Source organism: Capricornis sumatraensis, chromosome 12, assembly GCF_032405125.1.
Source record: "Capricornis sumatraensis isolate serow.1 chromosome 12, serow.2, whole genome shotgun sequence".
In the NCBI taxonomy this organism is placed as follows: domain Eukaryota; kingdom Metazoa; phylum Chordata; class Mammalia; order Artiodactyla; family Bovidae; genus Capricornis; species Capricornis sumatraensis.
In genome coordinates this window covers 11,324,634-11,336,458 of record NC_091080.1, presented here as the reverse complement: position 1 = coordinate 11,336,458, position 11,825 = coordinate 11,324,634, and the positions used below count along the sequence as shown (strand labels likewise).

Genomic DNA, 11,825 nt, shown 5'->3' with positions numbered 1-11,825 from the left:
ACAGCATCATCTTTTAGGATTTGAAACAGCTCAGCTGCAATTCCTTACCTTCACTAGCTTTGTTTGTAGTAATACTTCTTAAGGCCCACTTGACTTTATATATACATGTGAAATTGGTTCATGCAGCTGTGGAGGCTGGCAAGCTCAACCTTGTTGGAGCTGATACCCAGTTCAAGTCTGAAGTCCAGCAGACTGCTGTAGAACCAAGAAGAGCTGTTGTCTCAGCTCAAAGTCTGAAAAGCAGGAGAATTCTCTCTTAATTGGGGGTAAGCTTTTCTATTGTTCTTGATTACAAAAGGCCTACCTACCTTAACGAGAGCAACCTGCTATTCAGTCTATCAATTTGAATGTTAATTGCCTCCCAAAATATCTTCACAGAAATACATAGAATAATGTTTGATCAAATACCTGTGGCCTAGTTAAGTTGCTGCTGCTGCTGCTGCTGAGTCACTTCAGTCGTGTCTGACTCTGCATGACCCCATAGACGGCAGCCCTCCAGGCTCCCCGTCCCTGGGATTCTCCAGACAAGAACACTGGAGTGGGTTGCCATTTCCTTCTCCAGTGTATGAGAGTGAAAAGTGAAAGGGAAGTTGCTCAGTCGTGTCCGACTCAGCGACCCTATGGACTGCAGACTACCAGGCTCCTCCATCTATGGGATTTTCCAGGCAAGAGTACTGGTTGACACATAAAATTAACCATCACACTTATAAATCAAATTTTCAAGGGTCGATCCAAGTTTTGTAAGGATTAAAGCTTGTTAACATTTGGGGTAACTGAAGAAGTCTGTGGTATTTCCTCTTTTATGTGTCTTTATATGAAGATGAAAGTTATTTCTCTAGGATGATTTCATCGTGGATTTACTTTCTTGTCAGAAAACTGCCTATTATGGACCCATAAGATTTTTTTCTAGGCCTATAGAGAAGCATAGAAATAATTTTGATTTCTTCTAAAGACATATTTTGTGAAGCAGTTGGAAGCATTGATTCATTATAATTCATTCTGAATTGCCACTGAAGAAAAAAATGCAAAAAATAGTATTAAAGCATTTTGGGATTGCTTGCAAGGACTACAGCATTCTAAATCTCTTATGGGTTTAAGAAAGACAGTATGGTTTCTCACACAGAAGTGAAAACTTTAGAGAGATCAGAGAATTTGAGTTTTACCTGAAGTAGTCTTGGACATAAATGTTCTCTTTCTTTCAGTACATCTGAACTGACAGAGATAAATACATTTTAATGCTTTTCAAATCCTCTCTGAGGTTTAGCTTCCTTCAGAAAGCTTCAGGGAACAAGGGAATACTCCATATTGTCATTGTTACTTGGGCAGCAATCAAGGGTGAATAATTTGTCTTAAATATGGCCTAGAGAGAAAAAAGGCATCTACTGGTATGGGTACAGCAATGCTATCAGGAATCCAGTGCCATTATTTGGGAATATTGTGAGGAAGAAAAACAGTACTCAGGATCGTAGGTCCTGTCAGGTCTATAGTAAGACTAATCTAAGCAGAGGTGCACTGTTGTCTAAGACAGTCAATGGTGAATGAACACAGGGGCAGGTCCTGGAAACCATTCTGAGAATAGTAGACATTCAAGGAAAAAAGCTTGGTTGGTAAACTTTCAGATCCAAAGTTGGGTTTGTAGGCTGGGAATACAAGTATCAACACGAGGGGGAAAAATGGTCAGCCTCACAGAATTTCTGAGTCTTCTACCTACTTGTGGCTTTAACCTATGCAGTTCTTCCTTCTTATATTGCCCTTGCTTTGGGCACTTAGAAATACTCTGTACAGTCTCAGTTACAAAAATGCCATAGAATTCGATTTGCTTTTGAAGCTTGCCCTCTACATAACATTATTTCCTGCTGAAGTCTGCACTCTTGAATGAGAAAATGCATACAGCATCCCCAAATATAAGTATTTGAAAAAATAACTTCTGGTTCAAAGTGGCGGAATAGAAGGACATGCACACATCTCCTCCTGTGAGAGCACCAAAAACACAACTAGCTGTTTAACAACCATCAACAGGAGAATGCTGGAACCAACAAAAGATACTCCCATATCAAAAGACAAAGAAGAAGCCATTGTGAGATGGTAGGAGGGGAAAAATCATGATAAAATTAAATCCCATTCCTGCCAGGTGGGTGACCCCAAAACTGGAGAAAAACAATACCAAAGAACTCCCACTGTTGTGAAGGTTCTGAACCCCACATCAGGCTTTGAGCCTTAGGATCTGACAAAGGGATTGGGAATCCCCAGGGATCTGACTTTGAAGGCCAGCAGTATTTTCTTATAAGACTTCCACAAGGTGGGGGAAACAGATATTCCAGTCTTGGAGGGCACAAACAAAATCTTGTGTGTACCAAGATGCAAAGGAAAGGAGCAATGACCCCACAGAAGATGGCAAAAACTACCTGCTAGTGTTGGAAAGTCTCCCGTGAAGGTGTGGGTTAGAAGGGTCTCACCACAGGGATGGGGACACTGGCAGCTGCAGTTCTGGAAGGCCCCCGCTTGGTGTTAACCACCTTGGAGGTCACCATTAACCCTACCACAGAGCCTGTAGACCTGAGGGCTGGGTTGCCTCAGGCCAAAAAACAAAAAACAAAAAAACAAACCAAACCAAACCAACCAACCAACCAAACAAACAAAAAATACCAGGTAGAGAGTGCAAGCCCACCCATCAGCAGAAAATTGGATTATAGCTTTACTGAGCAGGGCCCTGCCCACCAGAGCAAGACCTAGTTTTCCCCATTACCAGTCCCTCCCATCAGGAAGCTTACACAAGCATCCTAGTCTCCTCCATCAGGGGGCAGACAGAGAATCAAGCAGAAGCATAGCCCCACAGAGACTAAAACAAAAGCCACATTACAGAAAGCTCAGTTCAGTCGCTCAGTAGTGTCCAACTCTTTGGAACCCCATGGACTGCAGCACTCCAGGCTTCCCTGTCCATCACCAACTCCCGGAGCTTTCTTCAACTCATGTCCATCGAGTTGGTGATGCCATCCAACCATCTCATCCTCTGTTGTCCCCTTATCCTCTTGCCTTCAATCTTTCCCAGCATCAGAGTCTTTTCCAGTGAGTCAGTTTTTTTAATCAGGTGGCCAAAGTATTGGAATTTCAGCTTCAGCATCAGTCCTTCCAATGAATATTCAGGACTGATTTCCTTTAGGATTGGCTGGTTTGATCTTCTTGTAGTCCACGGGATTCAAGAGTCTTCTCCAACATCACAGTTCAAAAGCATCAATTCTTCAGTGCTCAGCTTTCTTTATAGTCCAACTCTAACATCCATACATGACTATTGGAAAAGCCATAGCTTTGACTAGATGGAGCTTTGTAGGCAAAGTAATGTTTCTGCTTTTTAATATGCTGTCTTTGTTGGTTATAAGTTTTTTTTTTTTTTTTTTCAGAAAGTCAGTTAACATGAAAGTTAATCAGCATGAAAAAGCAGAAAGCTATATCCCAGATGAAGGGATATGATAAATCCCAGAAAAACAACTAAATGAAGTGGAGATCGGCACCCTCCCAGAAAAATAATTCAGAATGATAGTGAGGATAATCCAGGATCTCAGGAAAAGAATGGAGGCAAAGATTGAGAAGATGCAAGAACTGTTTACTAATGACCTAGAGGAACTAAAGAACAAAGAAACAGAGAAGAATAACACATTAGAAGGAATCCATATCAGAATAATTGAGGCAGAAGAATGGATAAATGACCTGGAGGACAGAATGTTGGAAATAACTGCCACAGAACAAAATATTGAAAAAAATAAATAAAAAGAAATGAAGACACCCTAAGAGGCTTCTGGGACAACATTAAATGCACCAACATTCACCTTAGAAGGGTCCCAGAAGGAGAAGAGAGAGAAAAAGGACCTCAGAAAATATTTAAAAAGATAATAGCTGAAAAATTCTGTAACTTGGAAAAGGAAATAGTCAACCAAGTCCAGGAAGCACAGAGAATCCCAGGCAGGAAAAACCTAAGGAAGAACACACCAAGACACATAATAATCAAACTAACAAAAATTAAAGACAGAGATAAAATATTAAAAGCAAAAGGGGAAGAAAGACAACATATAAGGAGACTCCTATAAGCCTATCAGCTTATTTCTCAACAGAAACTCTAAAACTCTACAACTCTGGGAACTCCCTTCTCAGAAGGGAATGTCATGATATATTTAAAGTGATGACATTGCAACGAAAAGAATACAATACTTAGGAATAAATCTACCTAAAGAAACGAAACACACACACACACACACATACACACACACACACACACACACACACACATATAACTATGAAACACTGATGAAAGAAATCAAAGATGACACAAATAGATGGAGAAATATACCATGTTCATGTATCAGAAGAATCAATATAGCGAAAATGAGTATACTACCCAAAGCAATCTATAGATTCAATGCAATCCCTGTCAAACTACCAATGGTATTTTTCAGAGAAGTAGAACAAATAATTTCACAATTTGTATGGAATTACAGAAAACCTTGAATAGCTAAAGCAATCTTAAGAAAGAAGAACGGAACTGGAGGAATCAACCTGCCTGACGTCAGGCTATACTACAAAGCTACAGTCATCAAGATAGTATGGTACTGGCACAAAGACAGAAATATAGATCAATGCAACAAAATAGAGCGCCCAGAGATAAATCCATGCACCTATGGACACCTTGTCTTTGACAAAGGAGGCAAGAATATACAATGGATTAAAGACAATCTCTTTAACAAGTGTTGCTGGGAAAACTGGTCAACCACTTGTAGAAGAATGAAACTAGAACACTTTCTAACACCATACACAAAAATAAACTGCAAATGGATTAAAGATCTCAATATAAGCCCAGAAAACATAAAAATCCTAGAGGAAAACATAGGCAAAACACTCTCTGACATACATCACAGCAGAATCCTCTATGACTCACCTCTCAGAGTAATGGAAATAAAAGCAAAAATAAACAAGTGTGACCTAAATAAACTTAAAAGCTTTTGCATAATGAAGGAAACTATATGCAAAGTGAAAGACAGCCTTCATAATGGGAGAAAATAATAGCAAATGAAGCAAATGACAAAGAATTAATCTCAAAAATATACAAGCAGCTCCAGCAGCTCAATTCCAGAAAAATAAACAACCCAATCAAAAAATGGGTCAAAGAACTAAACAGACATTTCTCCAAAGAAGACCTACAGATAGCTAACAAACACATGAAAAGATTCTCAACATCACTCATTATCAGAGAAATGTAAATCAAAACCACAATGAGGTACCATCTCACTGTGGTCAGAATGACTGCTATCCAAAAGTCTATAAGCAATAAATGCTGGAGAGGGTGTGGAGAAAAGGGAACCCTCTTCCACTGTTGGTGGGAATGCAAACTAGTACACCACTATGGATAACAATTTGGAGATATCTTAAAAAGCTGGAAATAGAACTTCCATATGACCCAGAAATCCCACTGCTGGGCATACACACCGAGGAAACCAGAACTGAAAGAGACATGTGTACACCAATGTTCATTGCAGCACTGTTTACAATAGCCAGGACATGGAAGCAACCTAGATATCCATTGTCAGATGAATGGATAAGAAAGCTGTGATACATATACACAATGGAATATTTTTCAGCCATTAAAAAGAATTCATTAGATTCAGTTCTAATGAGGTGGATGAAACTGGAGCCTATTATACAGAACGAAGTAAGTCAGAAAGAAAACCACTAATACAGTGGTTTAGAAAGATGGTAATAATGACCCATATGTGAGACAGCAGAAGAGACACAGATGTAAACAACAGGCTGTTGGACTCTGTGGGAGAAAGGGAGGGCAAGATGATTTGAGAGAATAGCATTGAAACATGTATATTATCATATGTGAAATAGATCACCAGTCCAGGTTTGATGCATGAGACAGGGTGCTCAGGGCTGGTGCACTGGGATGACCCTGAGAAATGGGGTGGGGAGGGAGGTGGGAGGGAGAGTCAGGATAGGGAACACATATACACCCATGGCTGATTCATTTGAATGTATTATTTATTATTTTTTATTTTAATTGTAAAGTAATTAGCCTCCAATTAAAATAAAAAATAAATAAATAAACAAAGACAAAAAAGCAAACAAAATAAATGAAAGTCAAATGAAGCAATAAATGCATAAAATAATAAACAAAGTGATGAAAGCGAAAATCCTACAACCAAGAGTACGCTATCCAGCAACTCTCCTTCAGATTTGATGGAGAAATCAAAAGATTTCCAGACAGGCAAAAGTTAAGAGAATTCAGGACCACCAAACAAATTCTACAAGAAATTCTAAATGTTCTTCTCTAGGCAGGAAACAAGAGACGGAAAAGCCCTACTTACAGAAAATAAATCCCAAACAACTAAGAAACCTGTTATAGGATCATATATATTGATAATTACTTTAAATGTAGATGGATTAAATGCACCAACCAAAAGACAGACTGACTGAGCAGATGACAATATGTGCACGTATGCACTTCCCACTTACTACATCACTCTGTTTGACCCCCACCAAATTGTATGTAATTATTTTATATTATTAGGTTAATCATATTTCCATTATGGCTTGCAATTGCAATTATCTTTTATTTTTTGTCTGAATGTTGATTGTGAAAATTGATAAACATCTTTTACTATTGTGATTATGTAACTATTACCTGATACCATTGTATCATGATTGGTCAACAGAAAAAGATAATAGAATTCTATATCATCAAAACTACTATTTAATAGAAACACCTGTAGTCACTTTTTAAAATCCAGAAGCATATCAGAATTATCTTGGAAATTTTTGAAAAATAAAATTGCCTGGGTATTGCTTTTATCCCACCAGCTCTCCAGATTTGTATCTAATGAGCAGCCATGTTTATAAACAGCGGGACTATATGAGGATTTTTTAAAATTAATTTATTCATTTTAATTGGAGGCTAATTACTTTACAATATTGTAGTGGTTTTTTTTTGCCATACATTGACATGACTCAGCCATGGGTATACATGTGTACATGCACGTGTACATCCTGAAACCCCTCCCACTTCCCTCTCCTTCCCATCCCTCAGGGTCATCACAGTGCACCAGCCCTGAGCACCCTGTCTCATGCATCAAACCTGGACTGGTGATCTATTTCACATATGATAATAATACATGTTTCAATGCTGTTCTCTCAAATCACCCCACCCTCGCCTTCTCCCATAGAGTCCAACAGTCTGTTCTTTACATCTGTGTCTTGTTTGCTGTCTCGCATATAGGGTAATCATTTCCATCTCTCTAAATTCCATATATATGTGTTAGTGTACTGTATTGATGTTTTTCTCTCTGACTTATTTCACTCTTTATAATAGGCTCCAGTTTCATCCACCTCATTATAACAGATTCAAATGCATTCTTTTTAATGGCTGAATAATATTCCATTGTGTATATGAATCACAACTTTCTTATCCATTTGTCTGCTGATGGACATCGAGGTTACTTCCATGTCCTGACTATTGTAAACAGGGCTGCAATGAACATTGGGGTACATATATCTCTTTCAATTCTGTTTTCCTTGGTGTGTATGCCCAGCAGTGGGATTGCTAGGTCATATGGAAGTTCTATTTCCAGTTTTTTAGGGAATCTCCACCCTGTTCTTCATAGTGGCTGTACTAGTTTGCATTCCCACCAACAGTGTCAGAGGGTTCCCTTTTCTCCACACCCTCTCCAGCGTTTACTGTTTGTAGACTTTTGATAGCAGCCATTCTGACTTCGGCAATGCATATACTAAAATTGGAATGATACAGAGAAGATTAGCATGGCCCCTGTGCAAGGATGACAAGCAAATTTATGAAGCATTCCATATTTTTAAAATGAGCCAAAGAACTAAACAGACATTTCTCCAAAGAAGACATACTTATGACTAACAAAAACATGAAAAAATGCTGTCTGAGAATGTTTTACTTTTATCTAGCTTGTTTTACATTTTCTATTTCACATTCAGTGCTCCGACTTCACTTTCACTTTTCACTTTCATGCATTGAAGAAGGAAATGGCAACCCACTCCTGTATTCTTGCCTGGAGAATTCCAGGGACGAGGGAGCCTGGTGGGCTGCAATCTATGGGGCCGCACAGAGTCGGACATGACTGAAGTGACTTAGCAGCAGCAGCAGCTCCCATTTTATTTAGTTTATGTTTTCCAGTTTCTCCATTTTCTGATGTTCTTTCTCAAGCCTTTATCAAGTGTAGTAGAAAAGCTTAAATACACATATGTAAATAATATGTATAATATATATATTTTAGAAAGCTTATGAATTTTTGCCTAACAAAAAGTTTATGACATTTTTGATTTTACTTGTTTGCTTAGTATGAATCAATTCATTTCAGTTCAGTCATTCAGTCATGTCTGACTCTTTGCAACTCCATGAATCGAGCACGCCTCCCTGTCCATCACTAACACCCAGAGATCACTCAGACTCATGTCCATCAAGTCAGTGATGCCATCCAGCCATCTCATCCTCTGTCGCCCCCTTCTCCTCCTGCCCCCAATCCCTCCCAGCATCAAAGTCTTTTCCAGAGTCAACTCTTCCCATGAGGTGCCCAAAGTATTGGAGGTTCAGCTTCAGCATCATTCCCTCCAAAGAAATCCCAGGGCTGACTTTCAGAATCGACTGGTTGGATCTCCTTGCAGTCCAAGGGACTCTCAAGAGTCTTCTCCAACACCACAGCTCAAAAGCATCAATTCTTCAGCACTCAGCCTCCTTCACAGTCCAACTCTCACATCCATACATGACCACAGGAAACACCATAGCCTTGACTAGACGGACCTTCGTCGGCAAAGTAATGTCTCTGATTTTGAATATGCTATCTAGGTTGGTCATAACTTTTCTTCCAAGGAGTAAGCGTCTTTTAATTTCATGGCTGCAGTCACCATCTGCAGTGATTTCGGAGCCCCCCAAAATAAAGCCTGACACTGTTTCCACTGTTTCCCCATCTATTTCCCATGAAGTGATGGGACTGGATGCCGTGATCTTAGTTTCATGAATGTTGAGATTTAAGCCAACATTTTCACTCTCCTCTTTCACTTTTAGTTCCTCTTCACTTTCTGCCATAAGGGTGGTGTCATCTGCATATCTGAGGTTATTGATATTTCTCCCAGCCATCTTGATTCCAGCTTGTGCTTCTTTCAAACCAGCGTTTCTCATGATGTACTCTGCATATAAATTAAATAAGCAGGGTGACAATATACAGCCTTGATGTACTCTTTTTCCTATTTGGAACCAGTCTGTTGTTCCATGTCCAGTTCTAACTGTTGCTTCCTGATCTGCATGCAGGTTTCTCAAGAGGCAGGTCAGGTGGTCTGGTATTCCCATCTCTTTCAGAATTTTCCAGTTTATTGTGATCCACACAGCCAAAGGCTTTGGCATAGTCAATAAAGCAGAAATAGATGTATTTCTGGAACTCTCTTGCTTTTTCAAAGATCCGGCAGATGTTGGCAATTTGATCTCTGGTTCCTCTGCCTTTTCTAAATCCAGCTTGAACATTTGGAAGTTCACAGTTCACGTATTGCTGAAGCCTGGCTTGGAGAATTTTGAGCATTACTTTACTAGCATGTGAGATGAGTGCAATTATGTGGTAGTCTGAGCATTCTTTGGCATTGCCTTTCTTTAGGATTGCAATGAAAACTGACCTTTTCCAGTCCTGTTGCCACTGCTGAGTTTTCCAAATTTGCTGGCATATTGAGTGCAGCACTTTCACAGCATCGTCTTTCAGGATTTGAAACAGCTCAATTGGAATTCAATCACCTCCACTAGCTTTGTTCGTAGTGATGCTTCCTAGGGCCCACTTGACTTTACATTCCAGGATGTCTAGCTCTAGGTGAGTGAGCGCACCATCGTGATTATCTGGGTCATGAAGATCTTTTTTTGTAGAGTTTTTCTGTGCATTTTGGCCCCCTCTTCTTAATGTCTTCTGCTTTTGTTAGGTCCATACCATTTCTGTCCTTTATTGAGCCCGTCTTTGCATGAAATGTTCCCTTGGTATCTCTAATTTTCTTGAAGAGGTCTCTAGCCTTTCCCATTCTATTATTTTTCTTCTATTTCTTTGCAATAATCACTGAGGAAGGCTTTCTTATCTCTCGTTGCTATTCTTTGAAACTCTGCATTCAAATGGTTATATCTTTCCTTTTTTCCTTTGCTTTTTGCTTCCTTTCTTTTCACAGATATTTGTAAGGCCTCCTCAGACAGCCATTTTGCTTTTTTATATTTCTTTTTCTTGGGGGTGGTCTTGATTCCTGTCTCCTGTACAATGTCACGAACTTCCATCCATAGCTCATCAGGCACTTTGTCTGTCAGATCTAGTCCCATAAATATATTTCTGACTTCCACTGTATAGTCATAAGGGATTTAATTTAGGTTATGCTTGAATGGTCTAATGGTTTTCTCCACTTTCTTCAATTTCAATCTGAATTTGGCAATAAGGAGTTCATAATCTGAGCCATAGTCAGCTCCCAGTCTTGTTTTTGCTGACTGTATAGTGCTTCTCTGTCTTTGGGTGCAAAGAATATAATCAATCTGATTTCGGTATTGACCATCTGGTGATGTTTATGTGTAGAGTCTTCTCTTATGTTGTTGTAATTGTTACGTTTATGGTTTTAGGTTTTACATTTAAGTCCTTAATGCATTTTGGTTTTATTTTATATGGTATGAGAAAGTAGTCCAGTTTGTATATGTAACTGTCCAGTTTCCCAACATATTCATTGAAAAGGGTGTCTTTTCCCCATTGTATAGTCTTACTTTCTTTGTTATAGATTAAATGAAAATATGAGCTGGCACTAGTGGTAAAGAACCTGCTTGCCAATTCAGGAGACATAAGAGCCAGGGATTCGATCCCTGGGTTGGGAAGATACCCTAGAAGAGGGCATGACCATCTGTTCCAGTATTGTTGCAGAGAAAATTCCATGGACATTGAAGACAGGGATGCTACAATCCATAGGGTCACAAAGAGTCAGAACACAGCTGAAGTGACTTAACATCCATGCACAGTATACTCTTAATATTGGGGTATACTCTTAATATGTGCTTAATACTGTGGCTTCCCAGGTGTTACCAGTGGTAAACAAACTGCCTGCTAATGCAGGAGAGGTAGGAGACTTGGGTTCGACCCTTGGTTCAGGAAGACCCCCTGGAGAAGGGACTGGCAATCCACTCCAGTATTTTTGCCTGGAGAATCCCGTGGACAGAGGAGCCTGTCAGGCTACAATTCATGGGGTCACAAAGTAGAACATGACTGAAGCAACTTAGCATGCACATATATATAGATTTTTATGGGAGGGGCTTTCTAATCAGTTCCATTGATTGATATGTCCATTTTGTGCCAGAACTGTACTGTTTTGATAACTGTAGCTTTTCAGTATAGTTTGAAAGCAAGAGGAATGCTATCTTTAGCTTTTTTCTTCTTTCTTGATTGTTTTGGCTATTCTGAATCTTTTGTTTCTATTCAAATTTTAGACTTATTAGTTATAGTTCTGGGAAAACACCATTTGCATTTTGATAAGGATTGTACTGATTCTGTAGATTGCTTTGGGTTGTAAAATTATTTTAATAATGTTAACTCCTCAAAGCTATGTGATGGTATGTCTTCTTATTTGTTTGTGACATCTTCAATTTCTTTGGAAGGCAGCTATGCTCACTGATATACCACCAAAGCCACATGTGTCTTCTGTTCTTCCATTAAGTGTAATATAGTTTTCTGAGTACAGATTCTTTACTTCTTAGTTAGGTTTATTCCAAGGTATTTTATTTTATTGATACAAGTGTACGCAAAGATGGGCACAATAAA

The 11,825-nt window shown here is 39.1% G+C and overlaps 1 non-coding gene across 1 annotated transcript; it reads left to right on the top strand.

The window, feature by feature from the left end:
- Nucleotides 1-7,746: 7,746 nt before the first annotated feature.
- On the top strand, nucleotides 7,747-7,855 carry LOC138089366 (U6 spliceosomal RNA). Its single transcript, XR_011145797.1, has one exon. It is a non-coding gene; the product is annotated as a U6 spliceosomal RNA (small nuclear RNA).
- The last annotated feature ends 3,970 nt before the right edge of the window (nucleotides 7,856-11,825 follow it).